Source organism: Wyeomyia smithii, chromosome 2 (genome assembly GCF_029784165.1).
Source record: "Wyeomyia smithii strain HCP4-BCI-WySm-NY-G18 chromosome 2, ASM2978416v1, whole genome shotgun sequence".
Taxonomy (NCBI): Eukaryota; Metazoa; Arthropoda; class Insecta; order Diptera; family Culicidae; genus Wyeomyia; species Wyeomyia smithii.
In genome coordinates this window covers 256637287-256663031 of record NC_073695.1, presented here as the reverse complement: position 1 = coordinate 256663031, position 25745 = coordinate 256637287, and positions in this window count along the sequence as shown.

Sequence of the window (25745 nt, the reverse complement as noted above, 5' to 3'; positions counted from 1 at the left end):
ACATAGGTGTCGATGGTTGTGAGGTGGCGTGATCCACTCACAACCAACCCAACTGGTCTAGATTCAATCCTAGCCGACACCGGGAGATTTTCTGAGGCGAAAAATCTCTGGGATCACGCCTTCCATCGCATGAGGAAGTAAAGCCGTTGGCGCCGGTCCGTTAATAAAACGGGTCGTGAGTTAGGGTCCTGGGTGTGGAGTCGCCTCCCTGGGCGTCGGTGATTGGCCACAACAGTGGCGGAACTAGACCGACGGAAAATAAGCGAGAATAAAAAAAAAATGTGTTTAATAACGATGTTTTTGTACATAGATTACTCAAAAATAACTAGTGATATGCGGATGTGCTCCGAAACTGAGGAACATTATGGTTTCATGATTTTTTAAATGGAATCTTACAACCATTTTAATAGTTTTGTTGATATGCTTTCGAAATGGTCCTTCCGGAATAGATAGGGGCTTCTGGAAGCCAAAGCAACAATGGAAAATACAAGGCCAAATACCATCCAATTTTTATTTTTGCAACTTGGATGATGTCCACAAATCGGAAAATGACCCAGACGTCATTTTGAATTTCAAGATGGCGACTTCCGGTTAATAGAAAGCAACCTGAGTTGGTCGAATACCCTCCAATATGTGTAAACATATGGGAAACAACCCAGAATGGTCGAGTACCCCCCAATATGTGTATATCTAAAAAACCAAATGACGCCCTGAGACCGGAAATCGACTTCAGACGCCATTTTCAAATTCTACATGACTTCTGGTTTGTCTGGTGTCGTATTCAGGTCTCTTGGCATCATACTCATATGCGATGGTATTTGGTCAATTTTGGATGTTTTCCAGAAACCGGAAGTCACCATCTTGAATTTGAAAATCGCGTTTGGAGTTTTTTTTGGTGTCTGCGCATCATCCCGATCCTTGAAATACTCATATTGGTATTCGGCCATTTTAGGTTGCGTTCCGGAATCTTGGGCTTCAAGCCATCTGGGATCGTTTTCAGTTCTCTTGGCATGATTTCGATTCTGAAATAACTCATATGGGATGGTATTTGGTCAATTTTTACTGTTTACCGCATACCGGAAGTCACCATCTTTAATTAAAAAATAACGTCTGAAGTTGATTTTTGATCTTAGAGCATCAATCCGATTTCGAAAATACCAGTATTGGGTGGTATTCAACGATTTTTGGTTGTTTTTCAGAAACTGAAAGTGCCTTTTTTTTTAATCTAATATGGCATCTGGAGTCGTTTTCGGGTCTCTGTGTATCACCCCGGTTCCGAAAATAAATTTTATTAATTTGTTTCTATGGCCTCCAGAAGCTCCAGTGGAATCTCTTCTGGAAGGTACAAAAAAACACCCAAACATATCCCCAGAAAACCGAATTTCCGAAAGTAAGAAAATTATTACGGGGCACCGTTATGTAATGTTTGAATGATTCTTAACAACGATATTAAAAACTTCTTCTTGACTTTCTTCGCTCAATTAGCACAAATTCAGTTGAGTTCGGTTCATTTTGTCTGCGAAACATGGTGGATGGAGTACTTAACAACGATATTAAAAACTTCTTGGAGTACTAGTTGACACTGTGTATACTGACATTAAAGCAGCGTTCAACCGCGCTGACCTTCTGCTAGTGTCGTGTCTTTGAAAACCGCTTTCTTTCCGTGTTCCGTGTTGAGCGTGCCTTAGGGTAGCAACGTAGTGCTATTTTCGCTAGATACAGAATGGTGTACGCTGATAACCTCAAAACTTCTGTAACGCTGACTGTATTACATTAGGAAAGCTGATCGACATATTCCATGAATAGTGTGTTTGTAACCGTCTTAGTATCAGTGTTGCCAAGTGTTATGTAATCAGTTTTACCCGAAAAAAAGCTCCAATCGAATACAGCTACTCCATTACCTATCAGGATCTTGAACGAGTAACGGCTGTAAAAGATCTTGGTGTTCTTCTTAATACCGAACTCTAATTTCACGACCTAGCGGTATAATTTTTAAAGCAAACAAGTACCGGAAATTTATAATGAAAATTTCCAATGAGTTCCGGGATCCGTAGTTTGAGAGTGTTGCATTATGTACTTGTACGCTTTACCCTCGAAACTGCGGCAACTGTTTGGAGCCTTTATACAGGGCTTTAAACTGCACGAATCCACTCGGAATTGTGGAGCTTCATCCAAACTATCCGTTCTAAGAAGTCTTCTAGAAAGTTTCCTTATTTTCTGATTTATCTTTATCCAGACATTACTGGATATGAATACATAAGAAAAAGGGAGGGACGGTATCCGTGCTGTATTTGTTGGAGAAGTGCTATAAAAACTAAATTGTAATGTTATCGAAACGCTTTTTTCTGATTTTTTCATAAACTCGAACAACTATATTGCAGGATGAGTATTCTACCGGTCATTTTTTCCTAGCGATAATTTTTTTTTGTTTCTTTAGGTTTTTCTTTCAAAAGTTCTAAAATCAGCGGTAGTTTGGCCAAACAACAAAATACGGTAAATTGCTAGAGTTTTCGAAAAGATATTACCTCTCTCTATAAATGTTTACTCAAAAACAATTTGTATCAATTTTTACGGAATTCAAAGCTCCAGTCTGTATGTTTATAGAGCTTTTTTAAAAAATGTTTTCCTATTAGTTTCAGAATTCAAAAAATATGCATGAATTTTTGAGTTATTTTATTTTATTGAAAATATTTTGAATGGAAGAAAATATATGAGAGCAGTATATTTATATTTATTTTTTGTACAATATTTCCTAGATCCTATAATTTTGTTTAGTAGAATTGATTCGAAAAAAGTTAAGTTTGGTAGAAAAATGCGAATTCAACTAATTCAAAGTATGGTTTTGTCCAACTTCTGTCCGGAAAGTCCCCACTGTGGATCGTCTTCCCTCGTACAACAGTAACTCTTCCAAGAGCTGGCGAACAAAAGATGATGCCATTGATCCTGCACCGTTGCCAGCCAATGAACCGAGAGCGCTCAAGTCCACGACCCTCGGGAGCGCATAGAAAGCCTAGAAAGTTCTGTCATATATTTGCATTACACATTTGCATACTTCTTCCTCTTCAGTAGCACGCACGCACGGTCGCTGACAGGCTGGTTCACGGATGACTGGAACTGAATGTGTGCGTAAAATGACACGTTAATTATGGTCGGATTGCTTTGCGAATTATGCCCTGTGTGTTGCACAAGACGGCAAGCAAATGGCAGTATGCAGTATGCTTATCAGGATATCAGATTTCCAAGAAAGACTATGTCCAATTAGGCGCGTATCTCGCGTCTGCTCTCTGTGATGTACGATATGACTAAACAATACAGCGCCACTATATGTAGTCTGCTACAAAACCAAGACAGCATTTCCACAATGCTATACTTTATTGGCAAGCGTCTACAAGTGCTGAGGCTGGCTCGATGATGATGATATTTCAACTTTCAAAACTGCCTGCCTGCCGTCTTAGCAGCTATGTATCTGCATACGTATTTACAATTCAAATTCCGGCGATGAAGAACTATCGATTCTTAGCTGCCTCGCTATCAGTTATTCATCTATTGCTATCGATTTAACTATCTGCTACAGAAGTTTACAAGATTAGTTAGCCAGGCGGAGGGGCGATGGCGGTACCGTACGTATAGCGGTTGGTAATCAGTCAAACATTGCTACCAGATCAGAAAAAGAGACGCCAGCCAGCCAGCCAGTCAGGAAGACTCGAGCTCGAGCAGGAAGCGATTTCGCGATTCTACGACTGGGGATGTGATAATTGATTGTGTTGCTGTTGCTGCATTGTTTGTGTAAATCGGTTTGACGCGGCACCGAACAATCTTCTGCCGCCTGTTCGTGGTTGTTCTTTGTCTGGCTCTAGCCAGTGTAGATTGGAACGAACGTTTCCGATGATAGCGTTAATAGGATAGTGCTATTTGATTTGATGTCAGGAACCAATCCAACGTTATTGGTGAGCTGTCTTGCTGAAGTTGATTTTTTCTTGATGAGAAATAGTTATTAAACGCTTGCATGGTGAACTCACTTGATATATTGATTGCATTCTTTCTCAACCCAAATAAACTGGAAAAACCGATTTGAAACTTTTTAAACATTTTTCACCAATCAAACTTCGCTTTTAGTGTGCAACGTCGCATAGCAGAATGTTCTATCGTGCGTTAAAAAAGTTTTTTTTCTCAGCCAGCCTTCCATGTTTGTTAAAACTCTCACGCTTTCATTTTTTTTCAATAAGCAGTCACTGTTTATCACATGACACGTCCATTTTCGCTCTACTTGAGAAAATACTTCGTCGTTTATTTTTTTCTCCGCACTTCCTGAAACCAGGATCCGCTAAACGCTGAATCAAATGAAATAATAACAGAAAGGTGGCCGGAAAAAATGGTCATCAACTGGGAATAAAACCAGGTTCAACGTTTTGCTTTTAATTGCGCTCTTTACCGTTGGTATGTTTGCACTGTAACTGACGGTTTTTTATTGTACAGAAAACACGTCATCATTCTAGGTAATAATTTTCTAGTGAAATACTTGTAGGTGAATTTAGCTCAGATTTGTTTCCTTCTGCAACTTAATGGAGCAGTACTTCCATCCCCTACTTTCCGGAAGAATCACAAGAAAGTTTATTTTTTGCCTCCGGTTTCTTTCGTCAAAATTGACCATTTCAAGGACCGCCCTTTGCAATCCAAAGCAGGGCTGAAAACCTCGTCCCATCCGGAGCTCGTTGCCTTCCAAGAAACGCGTGATCCTAATGGCGTATTAATTGAACGTTTGAGCCGCATCAGGCTCTGTTCGAACAAAAAAAAAACATTTTTCTGAAACTGCTGCTGGTGCTACAGTAATTGTGCGAAGAATTTTACTTTCCTTATTTTTACTGCCATGTTATTCTCGTTGGAGCGGGAGAGCTGTGTAAAGAAACACGTTCTCCTGTTTCAATAACTTTCTGCTAAGGTTTGGAAATTCGAAACGAGCTTTTTTTTTATTGAACGAGAGTAACCTTGGTTGGCCAAATAATTATGTTTTGGGAACCAACAACGAGAGCGAATTCCCTGTTCGCCTGATGGACTTTGAAACTTTGTTTTATAGCTATATTAAAATTTGCTATTCTTTTTCCCAATTCCATGGAATCGAAGGAGAAACCATTCCGAATTTCGCTCAATTCCCTGGGATTAACCATAACTGGCTACAAACAGTCGGTCGCTATCGGAGTTACTTTTTAACTGCTTTACGGACCGCATTATCTAGATAATGATATAGTGGCAATAAAAGCAAACCTCGAACAAACAACCAATTTTAACCATAGTGTTTATGATCCAACGTACAACATATGTGCGTGTTCGTGGATGACGGAGACTCTCCCACATTTCATATCACTTTGTACGTACACAATTATGGTTCATTTCTATCATGTTGTTTACCAATCCCGTTCCGTTCGGTTCGGATGGTTTTATTGCCCATCCGGGTCCGCAGTTGGGTGCGGCATAGATTCGCGGGCTCTCTCTCTTCGAGCTGGCAAGTGTGATCGTTATGATTAACTAACGCACAGCGAATGATGTTTGTCCGAAAGTGGAGCTCATCAAGTTGGCAAGTTTGAGATGTTTATTGTAGAAGTTTGGTTGGTGCTGAGATATGTGCTCTGAAACGAGTTGCGGATAAAATAGGATGCTAAATGGAAACAATGTGGATATGTTTCCAGGAAAACAATTCTTTTGGGTAATATTAAGTTTTTTCTCCGTTTTTGTTTCAACTGGAATTATTTGAGATTTTTCTTCGTATCACAATCAAATGTATCATATCTGGTCTGGTACAATTTGCAATTTTTGTAATGTTTGTAAAATGCAGCATTCTATGCTGTATAGGTAATTTAATGCATGAAAAGAGGTAACACGATTGATTCATCTAATTAATTATGATTGAATTATTTATATTTTGATGTTAACTGCACCAACATGGACAACACCTGTCTTTGATTAAATCTTGGTCACTTTTTCTGATTTGTAGCATAGCATAGCATAAACAACTGCACAACTTCGTAACTGGTGCTAGCAACAATACTCTACGAGAACAAAATACCTCCGTTTCTGAGCAGTAACATGAAATTTGTGATCTAATTAAATGTTACTAAACAAAGGTCAGATGTCTCCAGAGAACTGTTACCGCCCTGGCCACGTCCTTGCAACTGTTGGGGAACGGAAAAGGAATGTTAGTCCAACATTTACTTAAGAGAACCGCAGAGAACTATACGTGCTCTCATAAATTTTACATGAGATGGGAAATTTTAGTAGGAAAGGGAGACCCTGGGATACATGTGTGAGATGTTGCGGGTCGCTAATTGATTATGTTATAGGTATGAATTTTTAGAGCTAATAAGAGCTGAGGCTGTTGTGATTTACCGACTTTTTAGTGTAAATTGTATTTTATCAGTTGAATTTTCAGGTTATTTATATAGCAATTTTACTATTTTCTGTTTTAAGATTAGGGGTGAATGTATACATAGATAGTTTAGTTAAACGCTTATTAAAATCCACCGATTTGACATAATTGTCATTAGTAGCAAGTTAATCCTCAGACAGCCAGTCCAAAGGGGTTTTACCACATCATATATTTCCATTACATCCAAACTGATAGTCGAATAATGTCAAATAAGACACACGCGAACAAAGTACAATGTTCTCTGAAACATAAACCCGAGCCTCTAAAAAATTTTGTTAAGTAACACATTCGTATGAACAAGAAATCCTCTGTATGTTTACAAACATTCTAATAGAAAAAAATGAGTTAATTTTTCCTCTACTCTCAACCGAAAATACATACAAAACAGATCTGTATAAAGCTACCTCTACACGTCGACGATCAAAGCAAAAAAAAAACATGCAGCGCCGCCTACATGTCAAAAAACAATTGATTGAGTATATAGTATATCAACCAGGCCTTAGACGCGCCTATGCTTTTGCACTGGGTTGTATGTGACTTTTTTTGTGGCTCCATTTCCATTTCGAACCCACTGTGGTTCCAATATTTTGCTTGTTATTTTTCGGTCATAGAAAAATGGCGTCTTTTCATAGGCCTGATATCAACACAAAAACTCAAACAGATAAAAAAAATCTAAAAAAATAATATCACTTATCTCGCATAAAATCCTTCAAAGACTGCATATTCCGATAGTTTTGTTGTTTGGAACACCAACACTAGTATTTTTAGAAGATTTCACTATTTATTTTCTCGCTAAACACACTTTAAAAGAATGAATTACGTGGAGATCAAAACTCGCACAAACAATCGGCCTTGTAGCCAGTAACTACCTCGTCACTTTTTCTGATTTGTAGCATATTCGAAAAACTGAGTTACCAACAAGGTACATGTGGAAAAGGTTCCAAGGTGCTCCTAATTTTGTTTTGGTACCTGTGAACTGATTCCGATAAAGTTCATATGGATTTGCAAAAGGCGCCATACCTTCAAACAAAATCTGTTTCGTGTAAATTCGTTCAGACGTCTACGAGATGGCCAGATTGATTATTTAATTAATCAGTTTTACAATCATATCAATATACAGTAATTAGATCATTTTTTATTTTTTTTGTCTGTTCATTTAATGAGTACAATAATTTTTTATTAACAAATTTAATGTTATCGACAGAACTCGACAGAAAAAAATCAAAATAAAAAAACTAGGGGAACTGCTCCATTATTCATCTCTTCTTAGTTCACTTTAGATTTCTCATTAAGTAGAATCCTCAAAAACTCACTTAAAAGCTCTACATTTGATATAATAGTCAGGCATCTGCACTCGGAAACTCATTTATTTCAATCACCTACCTCAGAAAACAAAATCCGCGCATTGTTCTGTACGGCTACAACGGGACTCGTTCAGCAGCCAACCAAAGTTTTTCTCATCACTAGCGGACCTCTTTTTATTTTAATCAATAAACAAAATCACTTACTACACTAAGAATACTTTAATCTTTGAAACGTTCACCTCAAATTTCTAAAAACCAGCTTGAATTAGCAGAAATATATGAGATTAATTTTTACAATTACTAAATTTCAACTGTATGTATTTTCATCTGTTTTCACTGCCTTGAAGAAAATAAAAAGTTGCCAAATCAGTTCCTGTTAATACGAAAAAATCATACTGAAAATGTTGAATTATTCCAACATAATTGACATCAATGTACAGCACTGTAGTGGTTACCTAGGTTACCAATTTTTCACGTAAACAACTACAGCGGATATCAAAGTAACCTACTACGACGGGCTGCGGCTACGTTCATTCATGATAATGTGATTCATTCATGATTAACAGTGCATTGCAGTGTGATGAATATGGGGGCATCGTGAGATGAATAATTGAGCAATGTTTCAAGTTTTGAGATGGATATGGAAGCGTTGTGAAAAACGGTTTGTTTTACAAAATTCAGGATAAATCTAGCTAAGTTTACTAAATATACGATACTGAACGATTCTATAAGAGCACGTAAGCGTATTTTGTTTATTTGTTCAATGATTTCATGAAAATTTTTTGTTTATTCCGTGTATTCTTCGTGAATATCGGCTTAATGAGATGAATAATGGAGCAGTTCCCCTACTTGATTAACTGAGAAATTGAGTTTTACCGAGTGAAATATTTTTCAAAACTTCTAACTCAAACCTGTATAACTTTTTTAAAACATAACGGGTAGCAACTAAAAATTTGGATTTTTTTCTACAGCTGACAAAAAAAAGTGGAAGAGCTTAAAAAGAAACTGGTTTATTTCTCATGAAGATGAAGACATTTGACAAAGGTCCGTTACCGGCCTCGCGGCGAAGTTTTCTTAAAATGCCAAAGCAAGAGCGATGTAGTTGTACTTCAAGTCCGCTTTTCGTATGCATCTCTTTATTTCACCGATCAACTGTTCGCTATTCGTTGATCTCCAGGTATTTTTGCACCGAAGGAACCCAAAATCTCAAAGAAATCATCGACTGGACGTCACTGAGGTGGGTTTGTTTGTTTGCGTATTTGAGGTACAAATGGAGTCGAGTGGTTGTTCAGAAACATTTCTCGCGTAATTTTTCAAAAGGACCTATCTAACATTGAGAGACTCTCTTTGTTTACTTTCTCTTTGATCAAAAACTATATTATATTTTCCATATTTCATAACACTCGATGCGTAGTTAGCAAGACAGTATTACAATCTCTCGATTAAGGGCAAGAAAGCTTGGAAAATATTTATAATGACGACGTAATTAACGAAACAAAGTTGTAGAGGAGAGAATCTCTCATTGTTACTTAGGTTCTTTTGAAAAATTACGCGAGATTTGTGTTTTTTTGACGTGCTGTGATGATATTTTCTCTGGCCAAAACGCATACTTTTCATCTGCATGGTGTTTCGGAAGAAATTGAAACATAATGTTGTTCAATCATTCATTCTGGTATATATTTTGATTGATAGCCAAACCACTAGGCTTGAATCATGATTTGACAAATAGGAAAAAGTCCTTTTCTGACCACTACTCTGGCCGGTCTTCCACTATCTTCCTGGCGGATTATAGTTCAGGTTCGCAGGAAGCCGTACATAATAAATACCGGAAAATTTTCGCTTTCAGTATGGTTTACCATGAACTTTTTGCCTAAATTGTTGTGCAGTTCATAGCGAACTGTACAATGTACTTGCGGAATGCTTGTTGTTTGGGCGCCATTTTGAACTGTATACATATACATATGTACCTATACTGGCATATATGTAGAGGAAAAATAGAGCTTTTATATAAATATTATCATTCCTCTCTGAGTGTGTTTGTTGTGGGGTACAAGAGCCTCGAAAAAATTCCATATTCCAAGCTTAGAAAATAAGTGAAATATATAAATAAAATTAAAATTTATGTAAGGTATCGAACGTCTTCGTCAGTGGTTTTCTGCAGCAATCTTATGCAAAAACTTATTCTCGCTTATTTTCCGTCGGTCTAGTTCCGCCACTGTTGTGGCCAATCACCGACGCCCAGGGAGGCGACTCCACACCCAGGACCCTAACTCACGACCCGTTTATTAACGGACCGGCGCAACGGCTTTACTTCCTCATGCGATGGAAGGCGTGATCCCAGAGATTTTTCGCCTCAGAAAATCTCCCGGTGTCGGCTAGGATTGAGTCTAGACCAGTTGGGTTGGTTGTGAGTGGATCACGCCATCTCACAACCATCGACACCTATGTCGGCGGTGGGATTCGAACCCAGGCGTCGAGCGTGGTTGGCGGAAACGTTACCAACCACACTAGGCCCCCGCTCAGCGTTCGATACCCTAATTAAAAAAACTTATAAAAATTAAAATTATAAAAACCTTGAAAAAAAAATACACATTAGTATTGGGTTTTATGTGCACTGTGTAGGTAATGCGCTTCGCGCTTTTAATAATACCTGCACTGTCAAAATTTGCTGCGTTTACGGTAATCTGATACTTATTATTTCTCTTTCTCCTGTTTGAACTTAACATCAACGAACATTTTTTTCCGAAAAAATAACAAGTTATCGATTCAGGTTTTGAGTTAGAGGTAGATTAAACATAAAAAATCATGATTATCCATGTTTTGTGCAGTTTTGCTAATAATCTATCAATTTTTAGTAAACAGAATACCATTACTCTTCTACAAATGTCTTTTCCGAACTTTAATATTCAGTTCGTTGTATGTAGATTGTAGAAAAAACACATGTCGCTGATTTTGATTAGGAAACGTATTGGGAAAGCTTAAAAGTCATGATTCTACATATTTCACGAGGTTTCTTTTTATTAAAATCTCAGCCTTTGGAAATCAGATTACAATGACTTCTTCAAAAAGTCTTTTCTGATCATTAACAAACATTTTGTTAGAAAAATTCAATGTCACCGATTTGAATTTTGAGTTACAGGCGAATGAACATAAAAAGTCATGATTATTTCATGTTTAACGTTGTATTAAGAGTGATATAACAACTTAGCTTAATTACAATATATCCTTCGACGTGTACGAACATTAGTACGCTAGGCATAAAGACACGAGGCATATGGACGCGAGGCCGAATGTACGCAAGGCCGAATGTACGCAAGGCCGAATGTACGCAAGGCCGAATGTACGCAAAGCCGAATGTACGCGAGGCCGAATGAACGCTACCCTAGTAACACACGTGGTTTTAGAACAGTGAAAAGATGACTAAAGATTAGCTAAACATTGATGGCTGTAAGATCTCGGAGAAATGAGCAGCAAAAAGTTGAAACTTTCCAGAAAAAGAAAATAAAGCCTGGTTTGATTGGTATAACGTCTTCAGCAAAGTTGTAGACAGTAATTTTGTCCTTTAAGAAAAATATACACCGTGAGACAAAACGTTTTCTTAGAAAAAAAAAAACACAACCATGTAATTACAAATTAAATATCTCCAAAAACTCACTTTTTTGTGAATCTCATTTTTATATAAAAACTACACAGTATAAGCAAGTTTGCTGTTCTTCCCAATATTTGAAAAAAAAAGCAGAGTGCGTATTCGTCGTCCACTTCTCACCCATCATGAATTCTGCGTATAGCCATATTTTGTACTAAACTTCTTCATTCTGCTTTGTGCTGTGTTTCGGCCGCACACGAAGAAATAATACACACGCTGCTTACAACACAGCTGAGCGAATACACAGAAGTACACCGTAGTGTTCACTGCTGAGATAAATTCGATAGCAATCGAAGAGCAAACATGCGTCACGGGCGGCTGGATTTTTTTTCAGTTTCGGGATATAAGGCAAACAACGCAATCTACTTTCTTATCTACATTTTACACTTATTTAATATTTACCTAAAAGACACACAGTAAAAGCACTGCAGTGAGCTCTGTTGTGGAATTTGGTTTATTATCTCTTTGGGGAGATATCTCAGATTCCACTGCCGTGTTTTTGCAAGCTACACACAATTCGCTGCTCTCTTCAAGCTAGTGCGTCGTATTACCTACCAGTGTAAGAGTAGTTGTTTTCGCAGTGAAAGATATTCTCCTACACACTAGTGATTTTCTAAGGAGAAATGACAAGTCTGATTATAAGATGATAACCAAAAATAAAAAGGTGCATAGTTTCAATTAATGGATTTGTTCATATCAAAAATTAAACAGGGACATTCCTAATGACAAGAGGTTACAGGGTGAAGTACATTGTTAGAAAAAATAGCTAAAGTTCAAAATATCAGGAGGTAGAAAAATATCAAAAAGTTGAAAAGTCAATATGCCAATAAAACCTAAAAAATCATTCATTAAAAAAAATCAGGAGTAAAAAACCCAAAAAAAGTTAAAAGTTAAAAAAAAGCTAAATTAATCCACCTAGCGGTCAGACCCAGCCTTTCGCATTCAAACTTACTATTTGTAATAGATTTACATGAAGGCTTTAAACCCAATAAAGGTATATTCACTCTTTCGGTTCTAAAATATTGATGTTGTAATTGAAGTATAAAATATGAAATTTGACGTAATATTAGTGCCTCAGAAATAGCAAAATAAAAGAAATGACTCTTAATTTCGAATAATTTAATCACGAGCGATACCGGGAACGTTCGAATAGTACGATAACACATTTAAATTATGTTGAAGCCACATATATTGATCAAAGCAGGTGAAGTTTTAAATTTAAGTAATAGTCTGATTGAAGAACAACTCAAAAGGGTCTTATGGGGCAACTAGACCTTCCATTTGACACTGATTTTATGAAAATAGGTTCAGCCATCTCTGAGAAACATGAGTGAGATTAAACAGTCTGAATTTGAAAAATGCACAATATTAAAATGTCAGTGAGTGAAGGTGTCAAACATCGAAAAGACAAACACTCTAAAAGTTGAAAGGCCTAGAAACCGAAGAGTCACAAAATCAAAAGCTGAAGTGTTGAAAAGCCAAACGGTCAAAAGTCAAACAGCCAGGAGGTTGATATCAAAAAGTAACATACCCACAAACTCAAAAAGTCAAAGAGTTGAAAATTGAAAAGTTTCTGATTCCAAAAATCAAAAACTCTAACAACCAAACAGTCAAAAATTTAAAAAGTTTAAATTTAAAATAAGTAAACCAGTGATATCAATCCAATGGAATGAGTAAATTCAGAAAATATAACAACAACCGTAATACTGGTAAAATCGGTAGAGCTACTGGAATCGATGGGATAGTAAAATTTATTGTAAATTAGTAAGATAAGTTCAAAACATTGTATTTAAAAATGGCGATCCCGATCCTTTAAGCGATCATTTTTATTTTGTTTTCCGGAAAAAATATATGCTTTTTCCTATGGGACCAAATTTTTCTTTTCAGAGGAGAGGAGGGTGTAACGACGCTCGGTGATGAAGAGCAGTATTTTTTTTCTGTGTGGACTCATCACTGCGACCAGAGCTTAGATCTATTGTGATATTGCCCAGGTGTTTTCTGTACTCCGCACTTCATATTATTAGCAGTAACACTATTGAAGTAAGTGTTACGCTTATCATTCATATCAGTGCTTGTGTAATTAACCTTTCCGTTTCAAGCTTACTACTCTACCATACCGAGCCTCTGTCCATCCTAACAATATCGCCTAGTTACAATTCCCTGGAGAGAACTTTCATATGTTACTCACACCAGTTTTATTATAATAGGGACTTATTTTTGTTAGGAGGAGAGTCAACAGGGGTACTGTAGAACCCAGATTGAAGGAAGGGTACGTAATGGGGAGCCTGACAATAAACCCATGCTTGAAGTCCTTTGACAACCAAATGGCCTGATTCTACTCAGATTCGAACCAACGACCACCCGCTTACCAAAGCGGACTCTGTAACCTTGCGGCTACGGAGCTCCCCATGAAGAGCAGTAGAAAAATATTTATAATCATAGAAGTGATCGCCATTTACCACGGTGAAAAAAGTACCTTTTCTTTATGCATTTCGTTATGCAGGGGTGAACTCAGTGTCTGGCAACAACGATTGTAACATTTCCTGCTTCCATCGCGCGCTTCCAAACTCTGAAATTTTCACGTTCTAATTTTGATTCCATTCGCTCTCTCAGTTTCGAGTAACGCAGAAATTTGTGCTTCGTTGGAATGGGAGCCTTCTCTTCTAGAAAAGAGAAGCAAACTTGTTGTTTCTCCTTAGAGAATTACTTAACTGCGATAACAACTGCTTTCATACTGTTGAGCAAATCGACGCACTTGCTTGAAAAGAAGAGCAAATCGTGTGTACCTGAGGAGCTTGCAAATAGTCTGACATTTCTTTCCTGAGTCTTGAGAGATAATAAACTGAGGTGAACTTTTTTACATAAAAGGACATTACGCACAATAACAACACAGCTGAGCTTTTACAGTGCGCTCTTGAACATTTATCAAATGAGGGGAGCTTCTAGGTAGGAAAGTAGATTGCGGTTTTTTGTGTCGGTCGGGTTTGTTTTGCAAAAATAATTTTTATTAAGTTACGCCAAAAAATCATGTATTACCTCAAATATCTCGAGAAAATCAAATAAATTTTAAATTGAAAACACAAAGTCAGTCACACACTCCGCATTACATTCTTCTACGAAAAAACTTAAGTTGTCACTGTTGCAATGCACACCGCGGTGTACTTTTGTACATTCTCACTAGAGTTTTTTCCACTCTTATTTCGCTCAGCTGTGGTGTAAGCAAACGGAAGAAATGTAGAGGAAAAAAATACTACACGCAGTTCTTATGTTGGAGAAGTGGGCGGTATATTTTAAAGCCGCTCTTTCCACAAAGTGAGGAGAGTAACAAGCCTGGAGGGAGGTATGTCAAACCATCATAGGAATACTTCTCGTAACCAAAAACCGTCATATGTCGAGTTTGGCTCAATTTCTTGAATAAAGGGTGTCCACCTAGAAATGAGAATGGTTTCAGTACTTTTCTATAAGAACAATAATGCTCGTAAAAAAATATAACCTAAGGTGAATAAATTCTTACCCTCTTCAGGAAATTGTCACACACTCTATTTCACTCTAACATGTTCAAAATGCCGTCGGAATAAGAGTAACTACTCGTCCGCACGTTACGATTATTTGATACAATTCTTTGTAAACAACGATTATGGAACATTTTAAGAGGGAAAATGTACCGATATCCTGGCTTCTATTGCGATTATCCGATTAGTCCAACGGAGATAATGAATAAGAAAACGCTCCGCTTCCCAAACAACATGTTCAATAACAAGGATTTGGTAAGTAAGCGGGAAGCAGCCAGAAAATTCCGTTGTTCAAAGTTATACATCTGCAAGACTTCGAAGAAGGAGGGGATAGTTTGTAGAAAGAAAATCAGATCCCCAGAATACACTGACGATCAATCCCAAACCGTGAGATTCCAAAGCCTAAGCAAAGTCTTACATTCTGGATGATGAAAGCTATTTTCCTTTATCGAAATCTCAAATGCCCAAAAACGACACTAAAGACAAATCCACTCCTTCTTTAAAAGTGATGCACAAGCTCAAGCACGAGCTTGAATTTAAGGTTATGTTGTACATCATAATACAGTAAGGTCGCTTTTTACGCGGTTTTTTTTTACGCGGGTTGCTTTCCTCCATTATTCAGAAACGGTACAAAATATCGACCTCATTTCAATCACGTTTTCCGTTTTAGGCCACGAGTGATCATATATCAGTTTTCAAAAAAATTCACAATAAATACTCAAAATTTAAAATATTACATTTTGGTCTCTAGATTGGCCACTATCATATTCAAACGAGATTTGAACGTTTCCGGACGGTTTTCTCTGTTATATTTGCAACTCAAAAAAGTCGTTTTTTACGCGGGCCCATACAAATTTGGAACGCATCCCCCGCGTAAAAAGCGACCTTAGTGGAAGTGTACCAAAAATTGATTGTTTTGCAGAAAATACTGATTCAATTCATTCGGATGGAGAATTCGTGCCTTGGATGAACAAGGTGTTTTAGCACTACGTTGAGTATTAAACCGCTGAGGTTTTTGGAGAACCAGAATATACCATATGCGCCAAAAGACCGAAACCCGACAAATCTACCGAAAGTATTCTCAGGAGATTTTTTGGTTAAAATTTCATTCGATAGCTTTTGGGATAATGAAAATTGTTAGAAATTTAAAAAAAATATAAATTTTAGACTTTGAGTAAAATGAAACCATTTTTAAGATGCTGTCTAAAGCTTCAAGTTTAATTTAGCAAACATATCATGAGGAAAACCACCAGTAGTGCCAACATTGTCAGCTAGTAGAAAACACATATAATACCAAGTGTCGGTGGTGCCAACGCTGAGCTGTCATATTTAGTTAGCACCGGTTGTTTTCAGATAATCTGTCCGATTCTTTCCCCATTCGGTCTAGATCGAGTGTCCCGGAACACAACACCAAGCCGAAAAGCGTTCGCTGATGTGTTGCGAATGACCGCTATAAAAGTGGATAAAAATAATGTAACTTTTATGGGTTTATATGAAGTTGGAATCTAGAAAGTTTTTATTTTTTCTCGCTACTCTGGCTTTGGCTTCTCAACTTTTCCTGGCACTTTTGCGCTGGTCAGTTTGAGTTGTTGTCGGGTAAGTGTGATATGTTTGTGATGGCTCCTTTCGCAGCCGGACCGGCGAAGCATTTGTTCGGTAGAACTAATTAAAAAGTAATCGTTAGTGGTTTGCTCTGCTGTGTGCCTTTTTGGCGGCAAACTTCCTCCCCTGGAGAAGAAAGCTGCCTGGGAAACGGCTGCTGATTGGTTTTTTTTAATGGTTTCGGAGCTCATTTCAGATAACCCAAACGTTCTGTTGATGATTGATTAGTTTGGTGATTGGTGGTGAAGTCGATTACGGATTTGAAAAGTTATCCAATCGACGGTGGCAACTTTTTTTTGTGGTTTTGTCTCCACGATGTGTAACACTTGGAGTAAAATAAAAGTTTCGGACAACACATTTCCGCAATCTATTTCCAGTTATCGATCGTTGGAATTGTCATACATTTTGGTACATTTTCGAAGAAATAAATAAATTTATCTTTGGACTTTGGACATGACATTCCGAGCTCTGCCCGGTCCAATGTCGATCACTGCATTAGTTTAATATTACAGCTTTCCAAACAGAATCGGAGAGCACGACGCTTGTATCCTTGCATGCTATAAATTACGCTAGTGTATATATTCATAACCACTCGTCTTATAAATATTTATCAGAAATCGTCTATTTGAAATTTACTGCGTCCACTGCTGGTCTGTCGCTGGCCACTATCAAACGAATTTGGAATTGGAAATGAAGCACATTATTCATTTATCCTGAGCTTGGCATGCAAATGCTGCTATGTGGAAGCTTTTTAAATGCAGCAACTCGGGTTTTGACCCTATCGTAGCGTTTCTTTGGCAGTCTAGTAAACTACGTCAATTTGCTAATGGTAATCCAGCATCACCAACGCGTTGCAAAGTTAGATATCTTTTTAGACCGCAATAAATTAACGGAGGCAAAAGATGAAGGTTATGCAAAATATGAGGGTTTTTGGTTTGATCAAATTGGAATGAAAATGTATTCAAATATTTGTCTGCAATATTCGTTAATATTAACTGATTAACATTTATCAAAACAACTTTGAATGAAACTCTTAACTAAGGATAAAACCCGTCATCGGTTCTAGGCACTGTCCTTTCGGAGACTATGGGAAGCGTTTCGTTCGCATTTGGATTGCTAATGCAGTGAATGTGCTTTCCACGCAGCTGGCTGGCAACAGGACGTTTTACAGCAGTAGCCAGCAGCCGGCTGGCCAACATTGGCCGGTTCATTGTGCTTCCCTGGGCTCACGGGTCGAGTTGAAATTCCAAATGTATGCGTGCATTATTCAGCGAAACGGGGTCAATTTATGTGCGTCTATTTGAAAGCTGATGAGTTCATTGAAGCGGGTATTCATCACCGGAATAACTCTTGCTGACGCTGCTATTGCACAGGAAAGCGGAAAATCGATAGTGGTTATGTGAAAATTTGGTTTCCAATGGCGGTTTTCGGAATGTAACGCCACGTTGAACTGCAAACATTTACAACGTTTCTGGATAATTGATTACCTCAATAAATTCACCAGAACCTATTCCGTGCCGTACCGGAACAAAGGTAAACTAATTTCCAGATAAAACTCATCTCAGCAACAGTACCAAAATAGGACAAAACTTCGCTCCTCATCGATTTTCGCCGGATGGGTCGACTAGGAGGTGTGTTCAACCTTCGAGCGCCTGACTAGAATAACAAGATCAATCTAGGACTCGGATGAACCCGAATGCCAATCTTCATCACAATGTTATCGCACTTTTCCCCTACAGTGCGAGCGAGCCTATGTTCGTGATTGACACGTGAGCCTATTCTGTGCAAGAGCTGGAGCATTCCAACCCCAGACGGAATTTTCCTTTTGTAATAAATACTCCTGTTACATATTAATTTTAGGCAATTATACGAAGATTTCGAACTGAAAGAAAGCGATATACGTGAGATTGTGTGGTGAGCGAGTATTTATGATATCATATCCGGAGTTTAATTGAATAAAGATATGAGCCTGAAACGTTACGGGAAGCGATATGCTGTGTGAGTGCTTTTGTCTCTGTGCCAGAATAAATGAATAATGATAAGAGATAGGGTATATAATTGCTTCTGACTATTTGCCAGCTTCACTTTCTGATGAAACAAGCTGAAAGAGGAGAAATCTTAAGCTAATGCAATCTCCAGCGAATAAACACCAGTATGAAGTTGCGAATTTCATTTCCCTCCCCTTGCTAGAGTTTTCCACCGAGCGGACAGTCAATTTTTCATGTGCTGGCTGAACTGTGAGCTGCCTCACTCCGGAAATGAATGTCATAACCGCAGGCTCGACGCAATTACGTTTTCAGCCGGTCTACGAGTGCAGTGCAATTCAGTGGCCGTTCACGTTCGTCCGTTGATTCAGACATGTGCTATTGAGAACATCATCACTCACCGAGAGTTTCTAGACAAGCTCTTTTACGATGGAGCGCTCCGAACAAATTTCCGGGTACCACTCTCCTTGTGGAACTTCATTGGCCATTGCAGGGGTTGGTTTGAATTTTCACTTCAATGTTTATCTTCTTGGAATAAAATTGGAAAGTAGGGAACTTCATTTCCTTCAGGGCATGCGAGGCTCACTTGGGTGTTGTGGGTTTGGAAATTCAACATTTCCATATATATTGGGTGTAAAACAGCAAGATATGTAAATTTGAGCTGATTCGAAACTACAATACATCTGATACGGATACAATTTTTTAGTGAGTTTCTACCAGATATAACAAGAAATCTCAATCACGCTCTCGAATGCATATCGCAAAAGTCAGTTTCTGAAGGATTTATTCTTGAATAAACATCAGTACGCATATCAACGGTGTTAATTTACCGAAACCGCGAGTCAACTATTTAGAAAAAGACTGCAACCTGCGCTATTCTTGATATTGGGAGAGCTTCCGACAATACGACTTTTGTATCTTTTCAGACGGATCTACAAAATAAAGTGGTCAATAAAACTACAATGAGCTGGATTCAAGCATTGCTTCCCAGCGAGAAATTCGCAGCTGCGTTGGGACATACGTTGGTTACAATAAAGGTAATCAATGGGTGTCCTCAGGGAGGAGTTCTATCTCCCCTGATATTGTCACTGGTTGTAGACGATTTCCTTAACAAGCCTTATCACCGCTTGGCGACAACTTCGATGTCTGCATTCGAGAAGAGGTTACTACGATAGGTTTCTTTCTTAATCCCTAGAAGAACTCCTCCGTAAGGGGGTAGCTAGATCAGGGCGAATAATATTAAAATTATGGAATGGTTAAGGTTCATAGTTGAAGAGAGTTATGTTTCACAGAGGGAAAATACATCGCATTTAAATTTGTCTATCAAAACTTTGAGTGAGTTGAATTTGGGGATGATAGTTTCGCAATTCCACTGTTGAACAGATATAGAATCCATCACATCAGTGGATGAAGGATACAATCGCTGCAAGAAGGGGCCATTTAGCAGTCAACTGTTTCAAAAATTTTTCAACTGTAGGTAGAAATGCCAGCAGGAACTTTCAAGGGAAACATTTATGATGAATATTTCAAAAATTTTATCCACTATATATGAAAAATTCAGTAGCTCAGATTATGGCTGTATCAGTCAGGCTTCGTAGCCGCAAGGTTACAGAGTCCGCTTTGACAAGTAAATGGTGATAGGTTCGAATCTTAGTAGAACCAAACCATTCGTTCGCAAAAGGGACTTTAAGTATGGGTTTATTCTCAGGCTCTTCCACACAAAATCTTCTCTCCAGATTTAATAACCTCTCGTCTAAAGCTTCGATAATATCATATACTATAGCACGTCTACGCTGTTAGGGTGATAGCTTGCAGGAGAATATGATAGAATCGATAAGGAAGAAAGTTGGTTACTAAATCTGAATGAGAAGACAAATAGTACTATAACTTCCCTCCAGACCTTATAACCACTGGTCTAAAGCTTCGATAATATCATAGACTATAGCACGTTATATGCTTTTAGAGTGATAGCCTGCAGGAGGATATGATAAGGTCGATAAGGAAGGAAGTAGGTTACTAAGTCTGAAGGAGAAGACAAAAAGCACTATAACACGTAGCAAGTTACTTATCAATAAGTAGCACTGCAAAATGGTAAAAAAGAAACAGAAATGTGCAAGCAGCAAAAACGTCCGAACAATGCCACAATAGATAAAACAACTATTGGTCGCAGTGGGGTCCACACAAAAAAAAATGGCTGTATCTTAGATGAAAAAGAACATTTGGGCAATTCGATGCTTTTGGAAGTGCTGGAAAATTCTTTCGGAAATACAAATCAGCCAACTCTACAGGAGAATTTTTTGTTTGGGTATATCTGCCATTTCAGATGTAGATATCCTTTGACCTTTCCTAGGAAGTTTAGGAGGAGAGTTGTTTTTTCTCTCCCTAGACTTCCCGAGTTCAGCAAATCAAGGTTCTCCAACTGAATCGTCAGAATTGAACTCACTAGCTGACAACAGTTCGTAAAGATTAGGGAAAACTAGTTTGGTGGCAGTGGTCTCCTTAAGCATTTCAAGCTTAGAGCGCTCTTCCAAAGACTGCCTAATTTTGTTTTGGCGCTGTTTGTGCGGCGTGGGCATGCGGATAGCTCAAGGTGTGTCCACAATAGAGGTACCATTAAACTGGGTGAAATTGATCAATTTTTATAACAATTTTCAATTAACTAGCTTCATGTACATTCTTCCTGAAATAGTATAATTTTAAAATAAGTACTGGTATGTGTTCAAACAACCTCTATGGCTATTGGTGAAATTTCTATCGTCTACTTCATGAAATAAATTCGATAATTCTATAAGGTACTATGAGGTAAATTGGGGTGAAATTGATCACAATTGAAATCCATATATTCTTTTGGCAATGTGTTTTTTTTTTTTTCGATTTGCTAAAGATAAATTATGTGCTGAAAAATATCATTTACAGCTAGTTTGGAAACGAAAATAACGATATTTCAGGGTAATTTTGTTTCACGAGCTGCTTGTTGCTAAATTTGCTCTGATTTGATCCTCGTTAGACCGGTTTCAATTCGGTTTGTTGCAAAAACTCAAAAACTAGCTTTGAAATTAAAATTTCTGTGGTTTCCTGCGAATTCATCAGTATTTCTTTAATGGTATGGAAAGATCATAGTTGAAAAGTACATTTTTTGAGCTTTCATCAAACTTTACTCACTTCTCCAAACTTAACGTAATTAACCATCAACTAAGAACTTTAAGTAAATTCAATACTTTTTTGTTATTTGGAATCTTGTTTGATCAAATTTGATTGAGTTTTGTATGAGGTAGAAGTATTTTTCAAAAATATGAAAACGTGCACCGGGCATGCAAGGGTTAACTTTGACAGGTATGTGAATCATGCAAAAGTTGCGTTTAAGGACACGTTAACATTGCCTAGTGTTGTAAGAGCAATATCTCTTGATTAGTATCTTTTATCACGAAAGTTCAGGTGATCTATTTCACCCTACTGATCAATTTCACCCCATTCCACGGTACTTTTCATCATCTTTATCGCAGGCGTTATCCGCACATTGCTCTGCGCATTTACTACATCTCGTCTTATTGCCGCAGTAGGTGGTCGTATGCCCCAGCTGGTTGTAATAACACACAAATAAAGTAGACGCACCTTGTCCTCACCTCCGCACCGCACCTTCCAAATAACAACGAGGACATAGTTAGAGTAAACCTGGCGAAAGTCACGCGAAAAGAGTCTGATTGGGAGTAAGTTTTTACAGCCTCGTAGAGCGATAATGAATCCAATTACTTGCAATCGAGTATCTTTACCGGTTGAAGACTGGAATCGTTGAAGCGAACTATGCCAGCCACCAACAGGTCCACGACGGTCAGACTCGAATCATCGACCACACCGTCAATCTCGACTGCGCAAGCTGGAATGTACTCCAGCGTGAAAAGCTAACAAACAGCAATCTTGTTTGCTTGCTTAAAGCTTGACACTAAAACACGTGTTGTGAAAAAACACTAAAACACGAAGTTTGTTCGGGCGCACTTAAGTGATCTTGGTGAAGGCTCGTGGCAGATCAATACGAAGCTGCATTGTATTCAATGCTTCAGCTTTGGGCCTAAAATATACAACCCAGGGTAACAGATATCATTTTTGGTATAGCTTCACCTGATGGATGAGGTCTTCAGGAGCTGCATTTCCAACCCGCGGTTCCTTGTACATGCCTGGATCGGACGGGGAATCGATCGAGATTCGCGAGGATAAACGAACTGGGACAAAGGGTTGTATTCTTCGGACCCTGTGGGTATCCAAAAGTCCCTGAGGGTATCCAAAAGTATCTGGCGCCATCGCCAAATCCATAATGCCAGGTCTTATGGATATTGAGTGTCTTGCCAAATTAATCTTTCCATGCGGCACAACTGATCGAATTTCCCTTTGTACTATATTGTGTGCTTAATAATAAAAATATTGTTGACAATGTGACAAATGTCAGCGGTTTATCACAACAAAATATACATCATCGGTGCGGGTAACGCAAGGGTGGTCTGTATTTGCTAGTTCTGTCCAAGTTTCTCTAATGTAAATCTAATATTAAATTGTTCTAAAAAAAGACCACTGTTGGAGATGCCATTACAGCGAAGTAGGGAACAACGATCCGGCCACAGTCTGGATCGCCACCGTGGAATAAAGTCCTAGAATAGCTATGGAACACCTACGGAAAAGTTTAATAAGATTTTGCAATAGGATAGCATTTGCAATAGTTGTGGAACAGTTTTGACATAGGTTTGGAATAATATAAGATTAGCTTTGGAATAGATTTAGGCATAGTTTAGAAAAAGTGAGGAATAGTTACTCCCTACTTCTAGAAAGCGAAAAGTAGGGAGTAAGAAGTAGGAAGTCAGGAGAATACGGAGTAGGGAGTAGGAAGTAAAGGTAGGTGTTAGCAATAGGTGGTTAGAAGCGAAGTAGGGAGTGAGAGGTAGGGGATAATAGGTAGTCAAGTAGGGTGGTTAGAAATCGGGAAGTATGGGTAAGAATTCGGAAAGTAGGGGGTAAGAAGTAAGCTGGAGTAAAGAGTAAGGCGTAATAAGTAAGGAGTAAGCAATAAGGAGTAAGCAGTAAGGAGTAAGCAGTAAGGATGAGGAGTAAGAAGTAAGGAGTAATGGTAAGGAATAAGGAGTACATAATAAGTACATAAGGAGTATATAGCCACGGATTGGACCACCGTGGTGAATAAAAAGCGGCAGAAGCGGGAACGACGCGCGAAGCGCGGCGACCGCAATAAGAAGCCGCAAGGGGCGAGTAGGCGGAGCAAGGGTGACGCGCTCATTTTCAAGACGGATGCGTCTAAGTACGCTGAAGTCTTGAAGACCATGAGAGGCGAACCCAAGCTCAAAGACCTCGGCATGGACGTCAGGTCAACTCGTCGGTCACGCACCGGCGAGATGATCCTCGAACTCCGCAAAGAGGCGAAGGGCAAGGGCTGTGCCTATAAAAAGACGGCCCAGGAAGTGCTAGGCGAGGAGGTTCAAATCCGAGCCCTCACTCCTGAAGTGACTCTCCAGCTTAAAAACCTGGACGAGATCACCGAAGGGTGCGACATAGCACAAGCCTTCGAACGAGAGTGTGGAGTGGTAGTGACCGCGGAGGCATTTCGTCTCCGCAGGGGCCCGGCCGGCACCCAGGTTGCTATCATAAAGCTTCCACTAGCGGAGGGTAACAAGGCCCTGAAGAAGGCCACGTTGAAGGTGGGTTGGTAGGTCTGCCCTCTGGGCATCTTCCAACAGCCTGACGTTTGCTTCAGGTGCTTTGAGCGGGGGCATAAATCCTGGTCGTGCAAAGGGCCCGACAGGTCCAATTTATGCCGCCGCTGCGGTGGCGCAGGCCACAAGGCACGGGACTGCGGTGCACCTCCCAAGTGTCTGGTATGCACCGGTAAGCGGGACGCCAAACACGCCATGGGAGGCCCCAAGTGTCCGGCTGCACGGCCGGCTACTAAGCCGCAGGCCTGAGGGTGATACAGCTAAACCTGAACCACTGCTATGCGGCGCAGCAGTTGCTACACCAAGCGGCTGCTGAGTCGTTGTCGGACGTGGCCATCGTCTCGGACCCATACCGCATCCCAGCCGGAAACGGTAACTGGGTATCGGACAAGTCTGGGAAGACGGCCATTTGCACGACAGGCAGGTCCCCGGTTCAGGAGATTGTGTCAACCTCCAGAGAGGGGTACGTTATAGCCAAAGTGGATGGAGTATTCTACTGCAGTTGCTATGCTCCGCCAAGTTGGTCTACCGAAACGTTCGCGCAGATGGTCGATCAAGCAACCGTGGAACTGACGGGCCTATGGCCGTTGGTGGTTGCGGGTGACTTCAACGCTTGGGCTGTCGAGTGGGGAAGTCGCTGTACAATCAGAGGGGCCAGGTCTTGTTGGAAGCTTTGGCAAAGCTCAACTTAGACTTGGCTAACGTTGGTACAAAATGCACCTACAGTAGAAATGGTGCCGAATCGATTATCGATGTGACGTTCTGCAGCCCGGGACTGATCACGAACTGGAAGGTAGACGACAGCTACACGAATAGCGATCACCAATCGATCCGCTATGAGGTAGGCGTGCGGAAGCAAGCAGCGAGTAGGGCCAATATTCCATCCTTCTACGGCTGGAAAACATTGCATTTCGATGTAATCCTCAATAGACTGGTGAAATATACAGAAAGTGAGAACGGTCTATCAAGCAACCAGTTCGGTTTTCGAAAAGGTAGGTCCACGGTGGATGCAATTCTCTCCGTCACCAGAACGGCTGAGGTTGCAATCCAACGCAAAAGGCGGGGCATTCGTTACTGCGCGACCGTCACGCTTGACGTGAAGAACGCGTTTAACAGTGCCAGCTGGGACTCTATAGCCTTAGCGCTACAGAGTCTCAGAGTGCCGACGTCGCTGTACAAGATTCTGGGTAACTACTTTCAGAATCGAGTGCTAGTGTATAACACAAAAGAGGGTCAGAAAAGCGTTCCGGTTACCGCAGGTGTACCGCAAGGTTCCATCCTGGGTCCGGTACTGTTTTTTTTTTTTTTTTTTTTTTTTTTTAAAGGTGGCGGGGAAATCTGCAAACAGACACCTGAGAAGAGAACTCAGGGTGTGGGGATGAGACTAGGGGAGAGATGCTGGGGTAGTTACACTCCCCCAGACACCTACTTATCCCTGTCCCGACCCACTAAAACCCCTCCAGTCTCCAGCCCTGGTCTTCCCGGAACGACGGTTAAGTATTACGTCGGGAAGTGGCTTTTGTGCGTGATGCACCCTCTTAACTCTTATAACCTCCTAGCTAAC